We start from the raw sequence: 25,637 nt of genomic DNA, 5'->3' as shown, positions 1-25,637 counted from the left end.
CCAGTCCTTTCTAAGGCTAGAAACTATATTTCCCAGAATCCACTTGGCCTGAATGGTACCAGGTTAGAAACTGCCACTTTGAGGAACTTGCAGAAGATTGGGAAGGAGGAAGAAAAGCAGACAATTAAGCTTGGCATTTTGTAGTACCCAATGCCACAGGTTTCCAGACTCTTCCACAAACTTCCTCTTTGTGGTCCCCAGAGTCAGCAGCTTCTCCAGGCTGATATATTGACACTTTCTCTAATCTCCCAGCATCAGATTTCCAAGTCTTTTGGTTTCTCAGGCCCTGCCATATTTAGGTAAACTCTAATTTCAATATTAAAACTCATATATGGATCACTATATTTAACTACTTCTTTCCCTAATACTTGTAATAAATCTTTTCTTGGCTGAACACAGACAGATGCAGACAGTTTCACAAAGAAGAAGGTTAAGCTTTTGAAATCTGAGTAAGACTTCATCAGGCAAGCAAGCTACAGAAATCATTCCTGTAAAAGGGAAGAGCATGGATGGTGGATGCAAATTAATTGTTCTAAATCTGTGAAGGAACAAAACATATACACTTCTAAATGCTCCCAGAATTGTCCCTCTCTCTAGCCACTAAGGCATATGATGAATTTTCCTGTTTAGCTTTAGCTCTTCACTCAAATTCTAATGAGTGGCCCAGCCATGGGCTCAAAGGCTGAAAGGCAGAGGTCAGCCTGGGGGCTTAAGGCAGCCTTCACTCATGGATAGCTTGTCTGAGAATAAATTCAGACAAGGTGAGCAAAGCCAGATTGGGAGAGAGAAGAGATGAGCTCCAGTGGGATAAACTGAAGTGTTATATACAGCCATAACTGAAATTCATTCTCTTAGATTTCTTGGTCATGTGAAGAAAGTGAAAAAGAAAGCAATTGAGCTTATGTTTAAATTCACTCAAAAACAAGGGTCCTGATTAATAATAGAGTGTTTGAGAAATATAAGCATTCCCTTGGTTTCCAGGCCAATGCTACAATTTCTACAAACTGTACAAAAGTCTTATAAGTGCATTTTTCAACAAATACTTATTGTGTTAAAAAGTAATTGGCACTGTACCAGGCACTGGTCATTCAAAAAGATGGACAAGTTGCTTGCCCTTGAGGAGCTTAAACTCCACTGGGTAGAGATAGAAAATAACTGAGAAAACGTCACAAATAACGTAAATTATGCAGCATACCATACACGGGTTGGTCCTTCCTCAACCTCAGTGAGTGAAAAGAGAAGAGCTCACCAGTTTGAGATGCCTGAGTGACAAGAGCTCAATACAAGCCCCCTTTGACGCGGCTTGCCCCAAGGTCCTACCACCTGTCCCTCCCCCAGTTCCATCTCTCCTTAACAAACACGTCATGACTTATGTAGGTAGCTTGGTAAAGGGTCCTTATAAACTGCTGTGATGAATTTAGAAAAAAAAATTCCCTTTTTGGTGGCACCTGCAGTGCCGGTGATGACTAGTAGGAAATGCAGTGCCTCCCTAATCAAAGCACATTCTCTCCCTCCTATAACCCTGCCACTGCTTCTCCAATGACCCTGGCACCACCAGCCTCCAGCTGTTAAATCTGCTTTCCTTCTGGGAGTCCTCAATGGGATGACTATTTATAATAAACCTTCATCCCTTATGCTTGATGTTGGTTATGTCATTAGCTTGGCATCTGGTAACTGCTTTGGGGACTTGCAGTGAGTTTGGTCAGGTCCCTCTAAGGCTGACTGAAGTACAGACTTATTGCTTCATTTATCTGTTTATATCCCAAAGCTTCCTCCTTCACCCCTCCATCCGTGCCTCTGGTTAATGAATTTACTCATACTTCACAAGGAAAAACAGAGTAATCACAAGGTAACAGTTAACCGCACATCTATTACCTACTAGCTTTTACCCTATGTAATTAACTCTCCCATTTGTTAACTTAGATGAACATTCTGTGACCTTCTCCAAAACCAATTTCTCCACTTTTTTCCAAGGAAATCATCTCCCCTTATGTTCTCAGCTGGTGAAATAATCCTTTGTTTTCCCACATCATTATTTTTAACATCTAAAAGCCTTATTCAATGAACACATATATCCAGTTATTTCTGTCATCTAAAAAAAAAAATCTCATTTTCACCTGTAATGGAGCCTGAGAAGGAAAGCTCAGTGTGTAGGAGGAAAACAAAGGACATGTGATTGTTGTACCCATGAATGCAACATGATGGAGGATAATGTGAGAAAAAAGAATGTATGGATATGTGTAACGGGTCACTTGGCTGTACAGCAGAAAATGAAGAAATTGTAAATCAACTATAATTTTTTTAAAAAAAGAAGATAAATAAGTAATTGCCATATCAACACAGACAAGACAGTGACACCTTGTACCCACAAGGGTCATTCCAATAAGGAGTCAGTGGTGAGTTATAAGAGCACTTTTGATGCAGAAGGGAGGGCAAAATGTGATAGGAACATGCTTCATAAAAACTAGGGGAAGAGGAATGTTAGCTATTTCAAAGAGCAAAGAAGCCACTGTTACTGACAAGTGGAAATGTTGTTTTTACACAGTATCAAGAAATTCCGTCTGTGGTAACAGGAGGAAAAGCAACATATGTTATTTGCAAGCATGCGAGACCAGAAAGGGAAGGAAGAGTCTATGGAAAGTCTTTTTTGATTGCCTCAATTTTTTTTAGTACACAGAAAACAAGCTGAGAGTAAGAATGGGGGAGGAGGCACTGGAGTACTAAAGCAGAAGATATGAAATGGCCTTCTTACATAATCAATTCTGACACAAGTATGATCCAAGCAACAGTCCTCTTGAGGTTCATTGTCATGAATTCAAAGTGAGACCAGCCAGTGTGCTTGTGTTTTCTTCAGCGCCATTGTACTGCAGGCATGGAATTAGGTGGAAAATTGAATTTAATCAGGGTTGTAGGTTTGCCAAGCCAGTACCAGCAAGAATGATGGGAAAAAAAATCTGAAATTATATGCACAAGATGCGTATTAATTATTGACCATGAAGTTCGTGCTGGTTAAAGAGTGAGGACATTAAGCAGGTGAGAAAGAGTTAAATGAGAGAAACTCCAGTGGATTAAGGGATCTTGGCATTATTGAAATATTTCTAGACTAAGAGGGAGCTGTCATTATGAAAAGTATAATAAGAATAGGGTGTATGAAATTTAGATTTTAGAAGGGTTATAATTATTGACAAGGTATAGTACCATTTATGGAAGTAGATGTCCGAGATAGAATGAAAGGCAGGTATGATAAACTCAAGTAATGTTATAAGGTCTTTCTCTTAAAACTGGTTGTGTAGCTTTCTGTTATGGACAAGATTAAAGCCACAGCTCTATAGCATATGACGCAAGGCCCTTGATAGTTTAACTCTCTGCCTGTCCTATTCTAATCTCTCACTTCTCTCTTTTATGCACCTTACACTTCAGAAATTCCAATTTCCCTCCATTTCCCTGAATATCACTTTTATTTTAGTACATCTTCATATATACTGTTCCCTCTGCCTGTAATATATTTTCCTTCCTTGCCTGACTGATAAATTCCATTCAGCTCAATCATCTGTGAATTTTTTCCTAATGATCTTATTTAACATATATACAGTGTTTATTGTCTTAGTAAAAGATGAATTTCTTGAGAAAAGAGTCAGCTTACTCATATTTGTATATTTTGTGCCTAATAGAATGTCTGACACATAAAATCAGTATATAAAAAATGAATGAATGGAGAGATAAATATTAGTGTCTTCAATTCTTGATAAAGTGTCCATATCCCACTTACTAACTGATTTTAACCATCATTTATGGAGGTTTCCTTATGAAATCAAAAGCCACTAGGTTGATTAAAATGTACCTGCCACCACTGTAGAGGAAAAGTAAGCAGCTCTACTTCATATTCCCTCAGGAGCCAAATTTCTTCATATTGTCATAACTCAGAAGCCCAAACATTCTTATAGTTCCCTTCCTACAAGAGCTAAGGCATACATTTACAAATTATCCTTACAATCTATGTGGAAAAGCCCTATTTTACAGAAGTCTATACACAGGACAGTTTTACTTTGTTATAATGGGAAGGCTTGCAGTGAATAATGTAATTAGATTTTTCAATAGAAAAATAATATCATTAACTAAATACTCTAACTTCATGGAAAAAAAAAAAAAAACTTAGGAATGCAGGATACGTCTAATAACTTCCGACTCAGTAGCTAATGCACATCTTGATTTAGTGCCAAGGGAGCATGGCTTGAAAGAAATACTACTCTATCCACTAACCTGAGTGGGAAAAATAACTAAAAGTATCTTATACGGGAGATGAGAATCAGGTAACATGCTGAGTAAAGGAACTGAAGTCTCCCCAGGTCACCAGAGGCAAATCCAAAGAGGAAATGGTAGCAAAAAGGTTATTTTGTGGTTTGGCCCCTTTTTCTTTTCTTTTGCTTTTTAGGGCCACACCTGCGGCATATGGAAGTTCCCAGGGTAGGGGTTGAATCATAGCTGCAGCTGCCAGCCTACCCTACAGCAACCCTGGTGTATCTGGGACCTACACCACCACTCACATCAACGGTGGATCCTTAACCCACCCGCATCCTTATGGATACCCTTCAGGTTTGTAACACACCAGCAACTCCCCTTTTTCTTATTGAAAAGATACGTGTGGTGGTTGATACGTATTATCAGACATAGTGGTCCTTCTCATGGGTTACTGCAGTGACTCTCTTTGCTCAGGACATTTATAAGCGGCCCAGAGAATCCACTTCTCTATTAACAGATTATGGGCAAAACATTATTTCACATTTGGTCTTTGAGGGTCCTGGGAACCATTCAAAGGCCACAAGTTGCCCACATCTTAAACAGCCAGTCCCAGGAGGTGGCTGCTCAAAACAAAATGATGAAATCCCACCCACCTGCTCTCTGGGGACCACTGGAGTCTCTTGACCAAGCAAAGAAGCTTCGTTCTTTAAATTACCTCCCTCACTCAGAAGGAAGAAACCCTACGTAAACCCATGAAAAAATCTCCTAATATAAAACTTTACAAATGCATAAAATTAGTGATGATTGTGGGTGTGGATGTGTGCATGTCTGTTTGTGGTATCAATAAGTAAGGAAAGAATAATTAGAAAACTGTAAAGAAAATTCTCTGAGAAACTACATGGTGGTGCCCATGAACTGAGTCTGTGGCAGACTGAGGGATTCTGTTGAGCTCAATAAGCTCAGGCTTAAGTAAAAACCACATATGAGGACAGAAAGGAGGCCATGAGAAATTGTTTCAAGAACCCCACACAGATGTTAGATAAAGATTCAATAAAATGAATTCCTGCTGTGGTGCAGCAGGCTCTGCAGCATCATGGGAGTTCTGGGACACAGGTTCAATCCCCAGCCCAACACAGTGGGCTGAGGATTCAGAAAAAAAAAAAAAGACTCAATAAAAATGTAAAATAGAAAATAAATATTCCCACTGATGGAGGAAGACCAAAAATATTGCTTGCCTATTTTAGCCTGGGCTCTGTTCAGAAAAATTAAAAATCTCTTGCAGGGAGTTCCTGCTGTGGCTCAGTGGGTTACAGACTCGACTGGTACCCATGAGAATGTGGGTTCAATCCCTGGCCTTATTCAGTGGGTTAAGGATCCAGCTTTGCCATGAGCTATGTTATAGCCGCAGACACGGCTCGGATCCTGCCTTGCTGTAGCTGTGGTGTAGGCCGGCAGCTGCAACTCTGATTCAACCCCTAGCCTAGGAATTTCCATATGCCACACGTGTGGCCCTAAACAAACAAACACAAAAAAAATCTCTTGCAAATTCATAAAACCACTAGGCTTCAGGCCTGAATTTCAAGTATAATTTAGAAATCCCTACTTTAAAGAAGCAATGTGAAATACAGTCTGAGCCGCTGAGGAAACTTCGGCTCCTGAAAAGTCCAATCAAAAAACAAACAAAACAAAACACCTGTCCTGAGAGGCGTGCCCTCAACATAGTCCTAAGGTTTTACTGTAAATAAACTCTCACTAAAGATTTCCTCCCAAATCTTACAATACACTAGAAAACAATCCAACATGTTGAAACTGTGAACACAGCAGGGAGTAAAAAGAAATACTCAAGAACTACAAATAATAAAACTATCAGATAAAACAATATAATGAGTTCAAATGACTGAGACATCAAAGCATTAATTAAACACATAAAAAAAATCCCAGATCAATAGAATATTTTTAAAAAGGCATATTTAAAGCAAATAGAAGCTTGAGTCTTGAAAAATAGTGTAATTGTAGTCAAAATTAATTGAAGAGGCTAAGAAGTCAGAGTGAAAAAGGAAATTGGTGAATTTGAATATTAATCTGAGAAAATTACTCAGAATTTAGCAGAAAGTTAAAATTGACATGGAAAATATGAGTTTAAGAAAAATTGAAGTTAAAATAAGAAACTCTAATGAATGGCTAAGATAAAGTTTAAAAAGGGAAAGAGAATAGTTCTACAGTCCAAGATGGCAATGAAACTGACAGCATTTATTACTTGAACGCAGCCAGAACCCAGATTGGGACTTGAACCCACAGTTTTTAAATTAGAATCATTCACCTGGTGCCTGGACTTAATGAAGTTCAGGTTCTTTGTGCCTCAGTGCAGAAGGAATTCAGCAGAAACAAAGTGATAGGCAAGAAATAGATTCATTAAGATAGGATATCTTGTGAGAGATGCAAGCACTGCCCCTGAGGATTAGGTAGGCTAAGGTTATATCATCCAAGGGGAGTGGGGGTAGGAAAAGATTAGCTCTTCCTCTTTCTTGGAGTAGTAGCTCCTCCTTGGTATCCTGTAAGAGAGAATTTGACCAAGGTCAAACTAGGACTGTCTTCGTGCTTATTCAAATCAGCAGAAGGGTGGTCCTTAAACCCTTGCCCCTGGTCTGAACCTGAATGCAAACCTCACCCCATCCACTACCCAATGACCTGAGACATATCTCCTGCCTCCACTAGTCAAGCAAGCCTGCCTCCTTCTACTGGCCCTCTTGAGCAATTACTAACTTACAGTGGTCTCCCAAATTTCCCTAGGTTTCCCTCTCTATCTATGGTTCCTTATTATGACTTCTACAGCTACCTGTGTAACTACCCTACTCTATTCCTATCAGCAGGACAAGAGGCCCCTGAACTTCCCTCCTCCTGCAGACACATTAAACAGGCTTCACACAGAACATGTCCCTCCGAGAGAAATCTGGAAACTAGCTGAGCAACTCCTGCCCACAGGGTGAGCCAGGAGATGCTGCCCAGCGGTTTCCATCGTGGCTCAGAGGAAATGAACCCAACTAGTACCCATGAGGACCCAGGTTTGATCCCCAGCTAAGATCAGTGAGTTGGCATTGCCATGAGCTGTGGTGTAGTTTGCAGAAGCAGCTCAGATCTAGCACTGCTGTGGCTATGGTATTGGCCAGTAGATGTACCTCCAATTCTACCACCTCTACCCTGGGAACTTCCATATGCCACAGGTGAGGCCCCAGAAAGACAAAAAAAAAAAAAAGATGTGTGTGTGTGTGTGTGTGTGTATAGATATTAATGGAATACTATTCAACCATGAGAAAGAAGAAAACCCTGTCATTTGGAGCAACATGGGTGGAACTTGAGGGATTTAAGCTAAAGTAAAAATAAAATATAAAGTAAAATAATAATTAAATATAAAGCAAAATAAGCCAAACAGAGAAAGACAAACATTGCATGGTGTGGCTTATATGTGGATTCTTTAAAAAAATTTCTTTTAAATGTTAAACCCATAGAAATAGATGGTAGAAAAGTGGTTGCTAGGGGCTGATGTGGTAGGAAAAAAAGGAAAGGTTGGTTGGAGGGTACAAACTTTCAACTATAAAATGAAGGCGGATCTAATAAAAATCATGGTGATTACAGTTGATTTTTTAAAATGAAAGAGAATGGGAGAGAGGTAATATTTAAAGGGATAATCTTGGAGCATTCTCCTTATATAGTAAAAAATAATTCCTCATATTTAGCAGTACAAAATATCCCATAGATTAAAGATAAAAATAAATCCATATTAAACAGAAGAAAAAAGGAGAGATCTTAAATACAATAATAAATAAGGCACATTATATTTAAAGGAGGGATATTTAGACTAGTGGGAAGCCACTAAACAAACCAAACAAAATATAAAGGCAATGGGAAAATATCATCAACATACTGATAAAGATCACTTAGGTATATATACCCAGCTAAGCACAAAGTCTGTATTTTCAAACCAAGGGGGAAAAAATAAAACACTGTGAGTTTGCCCCCCCCACCCCGACTCAAATGTTTTTGCTGAAAATACTAATAATAAATAATGTATCTAAAGTATAAGGAATTTGATCCTTCAAGAAATGTCTGAAATACAAGGAATATTGAGCAAACAAAACGTATTGAAGTTGTAAATAAACTTTAAAAAACCTTAACTGTGTAACAGCAGAAGAATAAATAAAAATGAATCATAATAGGCAATTTTTTTTTGTCTTTTTAGGGCCTCACCCGCAGCACATGGAGGTTCCCAAGCTAGGGGTCTAATGGGAGCTGCTGCCACCGGGCTACACCACAGCTACAGCAACATGGGATCTGAGCCATGTCTGCAACCTATACCACAGCTCACGGCAACACCAGATCCTTAACCCACTGAGTGAAGCCAGGGATTGAACCCACAACTTCATGGTTCCTAGTGAGATTCGTTAACCACTGAGCCACGATGGGAACTCCATATACCAGGCAATTTTTATAACCACAGAAAAGAGGGAAGTCGATGATGACAATTATCTGAATGACGGAAGAGAATCTGTCAAGGTTAATGCAGTTAAATTTCTTTCATTTGATACAGAAGAGTCTAGACATAAAGATTAATGTTAGATGTTAAGGCGCATAGGCTTATGAATCTCACCACAGCCAAGAATTATTTAAAAATGGATTATAGACAGATATAAAAGCTTACACTATAAAACTTCTTTGAAAAATGAAAAACTTGTAAATTTTTGTGAGGTTAGAATTTTTTAGAAAAGAAACAAACAGCATCAAACAGGAAAGAAAAAGAAAAGATAAAATGGACTTCATCCATTTTAAACCCCCTGCTCATTGAAATGTCCTCTTAAGAAAGTAAAAAGCCAGACTGGAAAAGATATTTATGTATTTGAGCAAAATCTTCAACCAAAAATATAAGAAGTATTCTTACAACTCAATCCTAGGAAGACAAGCAACCCAATTTAAAAAATGGGCAAAAGGAGCTCCTACACCATAGCTCACAGCAATGCCAGATCCTTAACCCACGGAACAAGGCCAAGGATCAAACCCATGTCCTCATAGATACTAGTCAGGTTCATAGCCACTGCAAGCTTCTATAAATTTAAACATGCACTTTGATACAACACAACTATTCCATTTCTTGCTGTTTTCTAAAGAGAATTGAAATCAGGAGTTCCCGTTGTGACTCAGCAGTTAGAAACCCAACCAGTATCCATGAGGACGAAGGTTCGATCACTGGCCTTGATCAGTGAGTTAATGACCCAGCGTTGCCATGGCTGTGGTGTAGGCTAGCAGCTGCAGCTCCAATTGGACCCCTACCCAAGGTACTTCCATATGCTGCAGGTGCAGCCCTAAAAAACAACAATGAAAAAAAAGAGTGAGAGAAAGAAGTGAAAACATACATACACAGCAAAAAATTCCTCAACAAATTGTCATAGCAGCTTTATTCATAACTCAAAACTAAAATTACCTCGTGTCCATCAACTGAGAAATGGATTTAAAAAAATGTGTTCATTCATAAGGTGGAAATACTTTTTGGGAATAAAAGTAACAAACTCCTAATGAACAAAACCACCTGGATTCATCTCAGAAACACTATGCTAAGCTAAACAAGCCAAACAAAAAGAAAGCAAATTACTGTCTAATTTCCAGTACATGAAGTCCTAGGACAGTCAAATCTAATCCAGACTGATTTAAATCACTAAGTGTTCCTGGGCAGGCCACTGGGGAGAAAGATTGCAAAGTGCCATGATGAGCCATCTGCAGCAATGAGTATGATGTACACCTTGATTGCAGTCATAACTCTGCAGGTGTATAAATTTGTCCCAATTCATCTACCATACACTTTAAGTGAATGCACTTTTGCTTATTAATTATATGGCAACAAAGTTGATTTTCAAAATCCAATATAAGTTTCCAAGGACATCAGATAATAGGATGAAAAAATTCAACAAATTAACCACTATGATGGGTGGAAATGTGTTCTCCCCAAATTCATATGTTGAAGCCCTAAACCTTAGTAACTATACATGAATATCAGCCCTTCAAAGGATGATTATGTCAAAATGAGGTGCTTTAGGATGAGCTTTTTTTTTTTTTTTTTTTTAGGGCTTCACATTGGCACTTGGAAATTCCCAGGCTAGGGGCTGAATCAGAGTTACAACTGCCAAACAGCTAAGCCACAGCCACAGCAACACCAGATCTGAGCCACATCTGTGACCTACACCAAAGCTCATGGCAATGCCAGATCCTTAACCGATTGAGGGAAGCCAGGGATCAAAGCCCCATCCTCATGGATCCTAGTTGGTTTTGTTACCGCTGAGACACAATGGGAACTTAAAGGCTGGGCTTTAATCTATTATGACTAGTGTACTTATAAAGAAAGAGAATGAGACCAGGATGCTTACATGTAAAGAAAAGGTCATGTGAGGACTCAGAAGTTGACCATCTGCAAGCCAAGAGAAGAGGCCTCAGGAGAAACCAAACCCACCAACATCTTGATCTTGGACTTCCAGCCTCTAGAACTATTAGAAAATAAATTTCTGTTGTTTAAGCCACTGAGTAGCTGGTATTTTTTCACTGACAGCCTGAGCAAACTGATACAACTACATAGCTAAATATATAAATATTTAATATGAATATTTTCCATATTTTATAGAAAGATAGAAATTATATAAGTAGAGACATAAAATCTACTTTACAAAAGTTGATGCCGAAAAAATCAGTAGATACATAAAAATTACAGGATAAAATTCAAATTCTCTATATAACTATAAAAAGAAAATTATTGGCAGAATAAGAACAGAAGGGTAGGAGTTCCCGTCGTGGTGCAGTGGTTAACGAATCCGACTAGGAACCATGAGGTTGCGGGTTCGGTCCCTGCCCTTGCTCAGTGGGTTAACGATCCGGCGTTGCCGTGAGCTGTGGTGTAGGTTGCAGACGCAGCTCGGATCCTGCATTGCTGTGGCTCTGGTGTAGGCCAGTGGCTACAGCTCTGATTCAACCCCTGGCCTGGGAACCTCCATATGCCGAGGGAGCGACCCCAGAAATAGCAACAACAACAACAACAACAGCAGCAACAACAAAAAAAGACAAAAAAAGACAAAAAAAAAAAAAAAACAGAAGGGTATTACCTAAAGTGATCATGGTGTCTTTCGAAATCTTTAATCAAAAATGACACGTACTGCCAAACATGAGCGATACTTCATTGAAAAGTCAGAAATACCAGAGTGCTAACTATCCCTGCATTGATTCAGTGTTCCACCATAATCTCTAAACAGTGACATAAAAAGAGGAAGAGAAACAAAACCATAAATATTGGAAAGGAATACTCACTATGTGTACATGTTCTAATTGTGTATCTGGAGAATATAAACATACCTACAAACTTTTAAAACAAAAAAGCGAATTCAGCAAGTTGGATGACAAGAACATTATAAAAAAACAAAACAAAACTATGGCTTTCCTGTAAAATAACGACAAAAATAAATCTTTAAAGATTCAACACTATAATGAAAAATAAAACTATAATTTTTCTAGGAAAAGACTCTAGCAAATATGTGCAGTATCTTCATGGAATTCTAAATACAAGAAGAGGTATATGAAGTGAATAGTCAATATTGGAAAGATGTCAATTCTTGGCAGAATTTTGTCAATTCTGCCAAAATCTCTAGAGCCAAAACAATTCCTTTCAACATTCAAACAAGAAATTTGTATTTTTTGCTGTGCTTAGGAGAAACTTGACAAATTGAGTCTAGAATATATATGAAATTTTCAGAGTCCAAAAATGGCGAAAATTCTTAAAGAAAAACAATAGTAATACCTAATAGTTTATTATTATAAAATAACAATAAACTAGTGTGAATTTGTTCAAGAATAGACAAGAAAACAAATGGAACTCAGGAGTGCTCAGGATTGAAGCCCCACACTTTTGGAAAGTTAATAATGAGAGTTACCATTGCAAATCAGTGGGGGAAGGAGGCCTTATTCAATAATTTGTTCTGGGACAGTTGGTTATTCATGTGGGAAATGAACAAAATGATATTAGACCCCTACTTTAAATCACACACAAAAATAAATTCCAAGTACATTAAAGATATATCTGTGAAAGCATGTCTATAAAATTTTTGGAATAAAATATGCAAGAATGTATTATAATGTCAAGATGAGAAAGGATTTTTTATATAAAACAAAAATATACAAAATTTAATATGAAAAACTGTCATTTCTGTACAACAAAATTCAGTGTAAACAAAATAGGAAAGAAAGTGCAAACTGGAAGAATGTATTTATAATCTATGTCACCAAAAGGAGTGCATATTTAACATATTTAAAGAACTCCTTTAATTTGATAAGAAGACAAAAAACAATCCAATATAAAAGCAGGCCAAAAAAAATTAACAACCAGTTTTCAGAAAAGCCAAATGATTTTCAAGCATATGGAAAGTTTCTTAAACTCACTCGTAATCATAAAAGTGTGAATTACAACAATCGTGAGATATTGTTTTTATGATTGGTTAGACTTGTTAATATTCAAATTTGACAAAGTTTTCAAAAACATGAAAGTTTGACATTACCAAAACCTGGCAAAAATGTTAAGCAGTAACAACTCTTGTAAACCGTTGGCAGGAGTAGAAATTACTGCAATTTTCTTGAAGAAATATTGGAACGTGGAAGTTCACACTCATTTACACACCAGCGAAACCAAGGTTGTCAAGAGCAACACAAATGAATCTTTCCTACAGGAAGTGAGGCAGACGGAGGTTAAGTGACATTCCGAGGGTCACTAGGCAAGTAAGTGGTGAAATCATGGTTCTAATCCAGGCATCTGATGCCAGAGTCTCCATTCTGACCTCTGCATTGATGTGTAGTATGCCAATATCATAAAATATTTTGTAGCCAATGAAAAACAGTTATCCTCCTCCGTGTTTACTAATAGTTAATGAGTTCTAATATATGCTGTTGCATAAAGAATCAATGCTAATAAATATAAATAATCTAACAGGATCTACAGAAAACATATTAGAACTAACAAGTGATATTTATTAGGTACAAGGACAATACATAAAAAGATACATTTGGAACATTTGTTAGGTACAAGGACAATACATAAAAATCATTTTTAATTTTAATTACCAGCAACAGCAATTATGAAATTTAAGTGAAGATATCACTTTATAAGCACACATAAAAATCAAATACATAGGACTAAATCTAATAGTAAACAATTATTGAAAGGAATGAATAGGAATTCTCTCGTGGTACAGTGTGTTAAGGATCTGTAATCGTCACTGCAGCAGCTTGGCTCACCAAGAACTTCTTTGTGCCACAGGTGCAGCAGAAAAAAAAAAAGAAAAGAAAAGAAAAGAAGAAATCCTAAATAAATGTATGGGCAAATGAATATATACATATTCCATAAAATAAAGGATTGATAAAACTAATTATCAAATGATATCATTAAGAAAGCAAAAATTGTAACATGGATGGACCTAGAGATTATAATACTAAGCGAAGTAAGTTAGAAAGAGAAAAATACCATATGATATCACTTATATTTGGAATCTAAAATAAGACGTAGGAGTGCCCATTGTGGCACAGCAGAAATGAATCCGACTAGTATCTATGAGGATGCAGGTTAGATCCCTGGCCTCGCTCAGTGGGTCAGGGATTTGGCATTGCCTTGAGCTTTGTTGTAGTTTGCAGACATGGCTTGGATCCTGCATTGCTGTGGCTGTGGTGTAGGCTGGCAGCTGTAGCTCTCCAATTCAATCCCTAGCCTGGGAACTTCCGTATGCTACTGGTGCAGCCCTAAAAAGCAAAATAAATTAAATAAATAAATAAATAAAACATGACACAAATGAACTTACCTATGAAACAGAAACAGACTCGCAAACATAGAGAATAGACTTGTGTTTGCCAAAGGGAAAAGATGGGGAAGGGAAAGATTGGGAGTTGGGGATTAGAAGAGGCAAACTATTATATATAGAATGCATAAACAAGAAGTTCCTACTGTATAGAGCAGGGAACTGTATTCAATATCCTGTGATAAACCATAATGGGAAAGAATGTATGTGTATGTAAAACTGAAACACTTTTTTGTGCAGCAGAAATTATAAAACATTGTAAATCAACTATAGTTCAAAAAATTTATAGTTTTTAAAAAGTTTAAAGAAAAAAGAAAGTGAAGATCAAATCACATAATGAGAGAAGACACTAAAAATACATATAACCAACAAATGAATGTGTAAATTATTTCCTCAAATCAATATTAAAAGATACAAACTCAATCATAAGATGGGCAAAAAGGATATCCTTTCACAGGAAATATTTACAATTGATTTTTAAATGCATGAAAAAGTACTCATTCTCATTTTTCATCTGGGAAATCGGAAATAAAAACTTCATGAGATGCTACTAAACATGCATGATGTGGCTAAAATCAAAATGAGATCTGCAGCGAAGTTTGAGTGAGGCTGTGAAAGATGGGAACCCTCTTATAGGGCTAGCTGGTATGTAAATGGGTGTGTCCACTTGCAGAACAGTACTTATTAAACTTGACCTACAACTGAACAATTCCACTCCTCCCCTATCCAGACAGTAGTGCAGCTACATGTGCATCGAAAGGCATTTTCAAAATATTTCTGGCAGCTTTATGTATAATCTCCCCAGCTGAAAACAAAACAAAAAAAAAATCTATCAACATGAAATGAACAAATAACTTGTGGTGGTATTTATATACATGAAACCCCATACAGTAATGTGATGAATGCACTATAGTTAGACATTCACAAACGTGTATGTTCACAAAGATAGTTTTGAGCCAAAGCGGCCAGGAACACACAAAAAAAATTAACTGTATGATTCCAGTTATATAAACTTCATAAACAGGGAAAATCAATTTCCTATGATAACGGAAGTCAGAAATGGGGAAGAAAAAACAATGTGTTATTTATTGTAGGAGGCATCATGAATGGTTTGGGGTTTTGGCAATGCCCTGTTTCTTGACTTGGGATGTGGTTACATTGGTGTTAGCTTTGATGATTATTTGGGTTGTACGTTTATATGTTGTATACTTTTTTACATGTGTATCTTACCTCAATAAAAAAAGATTTAACAAAAACAATATTGAAAACAGACCATGTATTTTTTAATTATCTGTCTGTATGTATGTGTTGTATCTAGATGTGTAACAAAAATCGTGATGGTTATATTTTGACAATGATGTAGATGACGAATAGGGCTGTCCAATGTGTTTGAAAATCATCCCTACTTTTTGGTACTTTCCCACTTTAATGTCAAGCTAGAGAATTTAAAACTAGTTTTTAATTCAGACTCTCCAATTATTTTGGAGGATGTTTTAGCTCTCTCTCTCTGACATTTTAAACAATCCTCTTCTCCATTAAGAATCCAAGTGGTTCCCCTTGTTTGTGTTGAAGAAATAGAGTTAAAACACAAAATCTCCCCTTAACTCAGAAAAATTTCCACTCAAGTAAAAGAGAAAGAAACCAATTCTATTATTGAATAAGCATTAAACCAGACTGGGATGTGTGTGGCACAAAACCCAGTTAAGAGACTGCAAAAATGGAAAGAAATCTCTCCTTTCATAGAGCCAAGCAGACAAGGAGTTCATGTCACACCCAGTTCATCCACCTACATACTTGGGGTAAATACATATGTTAGCTAATTGGCTTTATCCAAAGGAAAAATGAACTTCCACCATCTTTGTGAAAGAGGGTACGTTGCAGCTTGCAGTGAGGTACCCACCACAGTCAGGTTCCCATCTTCCCACAAACACTGGGAGCTAAAAGCATGTTTGCCCTTAAAAATTACATTTTTTTTTCATCTGCACCCCCAGCATATGGAAGTTCCCAGATGGAAATCCAAGGTGAAGCTATGACCTATGCCACAGCTGCAGCAATACCAAAGCCTTAACCCACAGCACCATGCCAGGGATCAAACCCAAGCCTTAGCAGAAACCCTGAGCCACCAACAGAGACAAAGTTGGGATCCTTAACCAGCTCTACCACAGCATGAATGCCAATAATTATATTTTAAAGAGATGGTTCCTAGGATGTTGAGAAAGCCAATGCTAGGTGATTAATCTAGCTAGAGGCTCCCTTAACTTTGTAAAATATTTACATACATTTTAAAGAGATAAAGAACTTAACTACAAGTTTTCTAAAGTAAAATGCTTTAAGAAAACAGAAAAGATGATGTCCCTTCTCTTGCTTTCAACAGAGAGAATTAAGCATCTTATTTAATTCCTTTTTCTCACTTAAAAACCTAATAAATGATGAGAGTAACTATGTTTAATAATAATATATTTGATAGATTTTGATTTTTTTACCGTACCCATATAGTGCCCAACATGAATGTATGTATTTAAACTTATCCATATGTATACATGTAAATTATACATTTTTAAAAGTTCTCTTTTAGAGAAGTAAAAGAAATATAATAATTCAGTTCAGATACATATAAGGTTAAAAAATTGAGTTTAATTGTTTCCAGTGTAATATCTATAAGGACGGGAACTATTTTTCTCATTCACGTAGCAATATTGAATCGGACTAAACTCCTAGTGATAATTTAGAGGCAAATTAATACTTGTTAATTCAACAACACACTGTAATGAGCTACAAAGTTGGGGGGAGATGCACCTTCTGATGTGTGGCTGCAATAGCACCTCCAATTTTGTCATCACCATATTTAAATAACATTTTAATATTTTGAAACTCAGCATCTCCATTTAAAAAATACAGTAAGTCTAATTGCTAGCCTCATCAGGGTCTTACCTGCTTGATTAAACCTTATTGAAAGGTCTAGTGAGGGCCTTTCAGGCTGCTGGGTTGTCTAATAAGCTTATATTAAGCGATTCCCCTCACTCGCAGTACAAGCAATTCAGAGGCATCAGGGACCTAGTTAGGGGATGGTATTAAAAAGTGTCTGGTGAGCTTCTTAATTAAAAGAAAGACTCTATGCTACAGTCAGGATATGAATAATTTTTTAAAAGAGTGCCACCCTTAGTTTACTCCAAAAATCAATAATGTATATATGATATACGAATGTTTTTATGGTTACACATTTTGCTAAAAATTATTTTCATACAAATATAAAATGCTCTGAGAAATACAGTTCTTTACTTCAACAAAGGTAACCAAAACCCTTATAAAAAATGAGAGTTAAGCAAAGAAAAAAGAATGAATACTTAGTTTCTTGTGTCCATCTATGATGGCATTTAAATCACATGAAAAATATATTTATTAATTTACACATACACTTCATATATAATTATAATTATACACATACATATACATAGAGAGAGAGGGAGACTACAACAATATATTCCAAAATATTGAAACCCCTTATTAGGAAATTCTTCCTTATAAAATCAAATTATATTATGCCAAATTAAATATATTTAAATTTGCCCTTGTTATTTCTTATGGGGAATATGCCTTTTCCCATCTCAATCCTAAACATACTAAAAGAGTCATATTAAATCTTTTTTCTTAAATACAGCACTTTTTCACTTGCTCCAAACCCACTGAACCCATTCCCTGAAATGATATGCAATGATTAGCCCAAAGCTTACAATTTAGTAATTATTGCCCATAGATTCATATATATTGTTCTACAGTTGTCTTATTTTCCAGAATAGATTATAAGTGCCTGGAAACCTTTTCTTAATCATCTCTTCACAGGTAAACTATTTCAAATTGACCCAGTCTTTTAAACATCACAATAATATTCTTGTTAAACTTCTTCGATCCTCCACATTCCTTTCATGTTTGACTTGGACCATTCTCAGAAATGCCTCTCCTGTCTATAGATTGCAGTTTCACATATTTTAAGAGGAGGACCAAACACTAGAATCAAATTTGGCTTTTGAATATCATGCTGTTTTTATTGGCAGAGTTATTCAGCCATTTATTTTGTTTTATTTTGCTGTTTGTCTAGCTTTCTGTTTCTCGGCTTGTAGTTTGTTTTTCTTTAGCAAGAATATTTGATCTTAGTAAGTTTCACTTACTTCCTTGATAGCTGTAGTTCCAATGTTCTGGGGTCATTTTATAATCATTCTACCACTAAAACTGACTGCTCATGGAGTGGGAAAGTGAAGAATTCAAATTGGTAAACTGGGTGAAAGGCAAGTAACCAGTACCCGGTTAAATGCATTTAAGTCTAAAGAAATTCAAGGAGAAAATAAAGAAAGGATAACTCTTCCAGACTTCAAGCAATATTACAAAGCCACAGTCATTAAGAGTGTGGTACTGGTACCAAAACAGACATACCAAACAATAGAACAGAATAGAGAATGAAGAAATAAACCCAGACATCTTTGGTCAATTAATCTTTTTTTTATTGCTTTTTTTTATATTACTCAAATGAATTTATCACATCTGTAGTTGTATAATGATCATAACAGTCTGATTTCAGAGGATTTCCATCCCACATCCCAAGCACATCCCCCCCACCCACCAAACTGTCTCCTCTGGAGACCATAAGTTTTTCAATGTCTGTGAGTCAGCATCTGTTCTGCAAAGAAGTTCCGTCTGTCCTTTTTTCAGATTCCACAAGTCAGTGAAATCATTGGATGTTGGTGTCTCATTTTATGGCTGACTTCACTTAGCATGATAGTTTCTAGGTCCATCCATGTTTCCAAAAATGCTGGTATTTCATTCTTTTTAATGGCTGAATAATATTCCATTGTGTATATGTACCACCTCTTCTCGATCCACTCCTCTGTCAGTGGACATTTAGGTTGTTTCAGGTTTTGGCTATTGTAAATAGTGCTGCAATAAACATCGGAGTACATGTGTCTTTGCAAGTTGTGGTTTTCTCTGGATAGATGCCCAGGAGTGGAATTGCTGGATCAAATGGTAGTTCTCTGTTTAGTTTTCTGAGGAATCTCCATACTGCTTTCCACAGTAGTTGCACCAATTTACAATCCCACCAACAGTGTACCAGGGTTCCTTTTTCTCCACACCCTCTCCAGCACTTATTGTTTGTAGACTTTTGGATGATGGCCATTCTGGCTGGTGTAAGGTGGTACCTCAGAGTGGTTTTGATTTGCATTTCTCTAATAATGAGTGACGCTGAACATATTTTCATGTGTTTCTCGGCCATCCATTTGTCTTCTTTGGAGAATTGTCTGTTTGGATCTTCTGCCCATTTTTTGATAGGCTTGTTTGTTATTTTGGTATGGAGCTGCAGAAGGTGTTCATAAATTTTGGAGATTAATCCCTTGTCAGTTGATTCACTTGTGAAGATTTTCTCCCATTCTGTGGGTTATCTTTTCGTGTTGTTTAGGCTTTCCTTTGCTTTGCAGAAACTTTGAAGTTTAATTAAGTCCCATTTGTTTATTTTTGTTTTTGTTGTCCATACTCTAGAAGGTAGATCTGAGAAGATGTTACTGTCATTTATGTCAGAGAGGGTTTGGCCTATGTTTTCCTCTAAGAGTTTTACAGTATCTGGTCTTATATCTAGGTCTTTAATCCATCTTGAGTGTATTTTTGTGTATGGTGTTAGGGAGTGCTCTAATTTCAGTCTTTTCCATGTGGCTGTCCAGTTTCCCCAGCACCACTTATTGAACAGGCTGTCCTTTCTCCATCGTATATCCTTACCTCCTTTGTCATAGGTGAGTTGGCTGTAGGTGCGTGGGTTGAATTCTGGGCTTTCTATCCTATTCCACTGATCTATATTTCTGTCTTTGTGCCACTACCATGCGGTTGATGATTGTTGCTTTGTAATTTAGACTGAAGTCCGGAAGCCTGATTCCTCCAGCTCCATTGTTCTTTTTCAGGATGTCTTTGGATATTTTGGGTCTTTTGTGCTTCCAAACAAACTTTAAAATATTCTGTTCGAGTTCTGTGACAAATGTCCTTGGGAATTTGATAGGGATTGCATTGAATCTGTAGATTGCCTTAGGTAGTATAGTCATTTTGATAATACTAACTCTTCCAGTCCACGAGCATGGTATATCTTTCCATCTATTTCTGTCATCTTTGATTTCTTTCATCAGTGTCTCATAGTTTTCAGAGTGCAAGTCTTTTGACTCTTTAGGTAGGTTTACTCCTAGGTATTTTATTCTTTTGGATGCGATGGTAAACGGGATTGCTTTCCTAATTTCTTTTTCTGCTCTTTCATTATTAGTGTATAGAAATGCCGTCGATTTCTGTGTATTGACTTTGTATCCTTCGGCTTTGCCAAATTTGTGGATGAGCTCTAACAGTTTTCTGGTAGAGTCTTTTGGATTCTCTAGGATTAGTATCATGGTATCTGAAAATAGGGATAGTTTTAATTCTTCCTTTCCAATTTGGATTCCTTTTATCTCTTTTTCTTCTCTGATTGCTGTGGCTAGGACTTCCAGAACTATGTTGAAGAGTAGTGGCGAGAGCAGACATCCTTGTCTTGTTTGTAATCTCAGCGGGAATTCTTTGAGGTTTTCACCATTGAGAATGATGTTCGCTGTGGGTTTGTCATATATGGCCTTTATCAAGTTGAGGTAACTTCCCTCTGTGCCCACTTTCTGAAGGGTTTTTATCAGAAATGGGTGTTGGATTTTGTCAAAGGCTTTTTCTTCATCTATTGAGAGGATCATATGGTTTTTATTCTTCAGTTTGTTAATGTGGTGTATCACACTGATGGATTTGTGGATATTGAAGAACACTTGCATCCCTGGGATAAATCCCACTTGATAATGGTGTACAATCCTTTTAATATATTGTTGGATGTGGTTTGCTAGTATTTTGTTGAGGATTTTTGCGTTAATGTTCATCAGTGAAATAGGCCTGTGGTTTTATTTTGTTGTGGTATCTTTGTCTGGTTTTGGTATCAGGGTGATGGTGGACTCATAGAATGAGTTTGGGAGTATCCCTTCCTCTGCAATTTTTTGAAATAGTTTCAGAAGGATAAGTGTTAACTCTTCTCTAAATGTTTGATAGACTTCATCTGTGAAGCCATCTGGTCCTGGACTTTTTGTTTGTTGGAAGTTTTTTAATCACAGCTTCAATTTCAGTGCTTGTGATGGGTCCATTCATCTTTTCTATTTCATCTTGGTTTAGTCTTGGAAGACTGTATTTTACTAAAAATTTGTCCATTTCTTCTAGGTTTTCCATTTTATTGACATATACTTGCATATAGTAGTCTGTTATGATCCTTTGTATTTCTGTGTTGTCCATTGTTATTTCTCCTTTTTCATTTCTAATTTTATTGATTTGAGTCCTCTCTCTTTTTTGCTTGATAAGTCTGGCTAAGGGTTTATCAATTTTGTTGATCTTTTCATAGAACCAGCTTTTCGTTTCATTGATCTTTTCTATGGTTTTCTTTGTTTCTATTTCTTTTGTTTTTTTTTTTTTTTTTTTTTTTTTTGTCTTTTTGCCATTTCTTGGGCCGCTCCCACGGCATATGGAGGTTCCCAGGCTAGGGGTCTAATTGGAGCTGTAGCCACCAGCCTACGCCAGAGCCACAGCAATGCGGGATCCGAGCCATGTCTGCGACCTACACCACAGCTCATGGCAACGCCGGATCATTAACCCACTGAGCAAGGGCAGGGATCGAACCCGCAACCTCATGGTTCCTAGTCGGATTCGTTAACCACTGTGCCACGACGGGAACTCCTGTTTCTATTTCTTGATTTCTGCTCTGATCTTTATGATTTCTTTACTTCTACTAACTTTAGGTCTTGTCTTTTCTTCTTTCTCAAGCTGCTTTAAATGTAAAGTTAAAGTTAGCTTGTTTATTTGAGCTTTTTCTTGTTTCCTGAGGTGGGCTTGTATTGCTATAAACTTTCCTCTTAGATGGCTTTTGCTGCATCCCATAGATTTTGGAGTGTTGTATCTTCACTGTCATTTGCTTCTAGGTATTTTTTAATTTCCTCTTTGATTTCTTCAGTGATCCATTTTTTGTTTGGTATCATGTCGTTTACTCTCCATGTGTTTGTGTTTTTTGCAGTTTTTTTCTTGTTGTTGATTTCCAGTCATATAGCCTGTGGTCAGAAAAGATGCTTGACATGATTTGAATTTTCTTAAAGTTACTGAAGTTGGATTTGTAGCCCAGGATGTGATCAATCTTACAAAATTTTCCATGTGACTTGAGAAGAATGTGTATTCTGATGCTTTTGGATGGAATGTCGAATAAATATCTATGAAGTCCATCTGGTTTAATGCATCACTCAGGGCCTGTATTTCCTTATTGATTTTCTGTCTGTTTGATCTGTCCATTGCTGTAAGCGGGGTGTTAAAGTCCCCCACTATTATTGTCTTATTGTCGATTTGTCTTTTTAAGGCTGTTCGCAGTTGCCTTATATATTGTGGTGAACCTGTGTTGGGTGCTTAAATATTTAAAATTATTGTATCTTCTTCTTGGGTTGATCTTTGATGATTAGGTACTGACATTCCTTGTCCCTTAAAATATTCATCATTTCAAAGTCTATTTTATCTGATATGAGTATTGCTGCTCCAGCTTTCTTTTGATCCCCGTTTGCCTGAAATATTTTCTTCTGTCCTATCACTTTCAGTTTGTATGTGTCCCTAGAAGTGAAGTGGGTCTCTTGAAAACAGCATATATATGGGTCTTGTTTTTGTATCCATTCAACCAGTCTATGTCTTTTGGTTGGGGCTGATAGTCCATTCACATTTAAGGTAATTATTGATATGTATGTTCTTACTGCCATTTTACTAATGGCTTTGGATTTGTTTTTGTTGCTCTTTTTTCTTTTATTCTTCTCTTGTTCTTTTCTGCCTAGAGAGGTTCCTTAATATTTGTTGTAAGGCTGGTTTAGTGTTACCGAATTCTCTCAGCTTTTGCTTATCTGTGAACGTTTTAATTTCTCCTTCAAATCTGAATGAAAGCCTTGCTGGGTAAAGTAGTCTTGGTTGGAGGTTTTTTCCTTTCATCACATTAAGTATATCATGCAACTCCCTTCTGGCTTGCAGAGTTTCTGCTGAAAAATCTGCCAATAAAGTTATTGGGGTTCCCTTGTATGTTACTTGTTTCTTTTCTCTAGCTGCTTTCAAGATTTTCTCTTTGTCTTTAATTTTGGTCAGTTTGATTAATATGTGTCTCGGGGTGTTCCTCCTTGGGTTTATTTTATATGGTACTCACTGTGCTTCCTGGATTTGAGTGATTCCTTCCCCATGTTGGGGAAGTTTTTGGTTATTATCTCTTGGAATATTTTTTCTGTCCCCTCCTCTCTCCCTTCTCCTTCTGGCACCCCTATAATATGGATGTTGGTGTGTTTCATGTTGTCCCAGAGTTCTCTGAGACTCTCTTCATTTGTTTTCAATCTTTTTTCTATTTTCTGTTCCGCATCCATAATTTCCACTAATCTGTCCTCCACCTTGCTTTTTCATTCTTCTGCCTCCTGTATTCTACTGTTTGCTGCTTCTAGTGAATTTTTTATTTCTGTGATTGTATTTTGTATCTCTTCTTGTTTAAGTTTTATATCTTGTATATCTCTTTGGTCAGTTTTTCCTGTAAGTTATCCATCTTTGCCTCCAGTTTATTTCCAATGCCTTGCATCATCTTCAGCATCAACAGTCTAAAGTCTTTTTCCTGGAGGCTAAGAATCTCCTCCTCGCTTAGCTGATTTTCTGGGGTTTGTCCTTTCTCCCTCCTCTGAGTTATAGTTCTCTGTCTTTTCATTTTCATAGGTTTTTGGTGTGGTGACCTTTTTACAGATAACAGGGTTGTAGCCTCTCTGACTTCTGATGTCTGCCCCCCTTGTGGCTGAAGTCAGTGTGGGGGCTTGCTGTAGGCTTCCTGATGGGAGGGGCTGATGCCTGCCCACTGGTAGGTGGAGCCGATTCTAATCCCTCTGGTGGGTGAGGCTTAGTGTCTGGATAAGATTAGAGGCAGCTGGGTGCCTGAGGCTCTTTAGGTAGCCTGTTTACTGAGGTGTGGGGCTGTGATCCCACCTGGATTGTTGTTTGCCCTGGGGCTTCTCAGCACTGACTGACAGGTGGGGCCAGATTTTCCCAAAATGGCCACCTCCAGAGAAGGACATGCTGCAGAATATTCCTGAAAACTTTGCTTTCAATGTCCTTCCCTCACAACAAGCCATGTTCACCCCTGTTTTTCCAGGATGTCCTCCAAGAACTGTGGTCAGGTTTGACCCAGATTCCCATGGAGTCTTTGCTTCGCCCTGAGACCCAGTGCACGTGAAAGTCTGTGTGTGCCTTTTAAGAATGGGGTCTCTTTTTCCCCCAGTCCCATGGAGCTCCTGTGCACAAGCCCCATTGGCCTTCAATGCCAGATGCTCCGGGGCTCTTTCTCCCCATGCCAAATCTCCACACATGAGAGTTTGATGTAGGGCTCTCACTCCTGTAGGTGAGTCTCTGTGAGTTTCCAGTCTATGAAGCTTCCCACCCAGGAGGTATGGGGTTGTTTGTATCATGAAATCACCCCTCCTACCTCTTGATGTGTCCTCCTCTTTTTCTCCTGGAGTAGGGTATCTTTTTTAAGGTTTCTGGTCCGTTTGGGTGAAGTAGTGCTCAGTCTTTAGTTGTGAATTTTGTTGTTTTCAGGAGAGAAGTTGAGCTCCAGTCCTTCTATTCTGCCATCTTAATCCCGTCTGGTCAATTAATCTTTGACAAAGTAGGCAAGAACGTAAAATGGGAAAAAGACAGTCTTTTCAGCAAATATTGCTGGGAAACCTGGACAGCTGCATGCCAATCAATGAAACTAGAACACATGAACACATCATGCACAAAAATAAACTCAAAATGGCTGATAGACTTAAATAGAAGACAAGACACCATCAAACTCCTGGAAGAGAACATAGGCAAAACATTCTCCAACATCAACCTTATGAATATTTTCTCAGCTCAGTCTCCCAAAGCAACAGAAATAATAGCAAAAATAAACCAGTGGGACCTCATCAAACTGAAAAGCTTTTGCACAGCAAAAGAAACCAAAAATAAAACAAAAAGACAACTTATAGAATAGGAGAAAATAGTTTCAAATTATGTGACTGACAAGGGCCTAATCTCTAGAATATACAAGCAATTTATACAACTCAGCAGTGAAAAAGCCAACAACCCAATGGAAAAATGGGCAAAAGACCTGAAAAGACATTTCTCCAAGGAAGATACACAGATGGCCAACAAGCACATGAAAAAATGCACAACATCACTGATTATTAGAGAAATGCAAATCAAAACTACCATGAGATACCACCTCACACCAATCAGAATGGCCATCATTAATAAGTCCACAAATACAAGTGCTGGAGGGGTTGTGGAAAAAAGGGAACCCTCCTGCACTTTTGGTGGAAATGCAAGCTGGTACAACCACTATAGAGAACAGTATGGAGGTACCTTATAAATCTATACACAGAACTACCATATGATCCAGCAATCCCACTCTTGGGCATATATCCAGACAAAACTTTCCCT

This window comes from Sus scrofa, chromosome 15 (genome assembly GCF_054392235.1).
Source record: "Sus scrofa isolate SSC_HxYL_T2T_F1_AM1 chromosome 15, Sscrofa_HxYL_maternal_Yorkshire_Landrace_v2.0, whole genome shotgun sequence".
NCBI lineage: Eukaryota > Metazoa > Chordata > Mammalia > Artiodactyla > Suidae > Sus > Sus scrofa.
Note: the sequence above shows the minus strand (reverse complement) of the source record.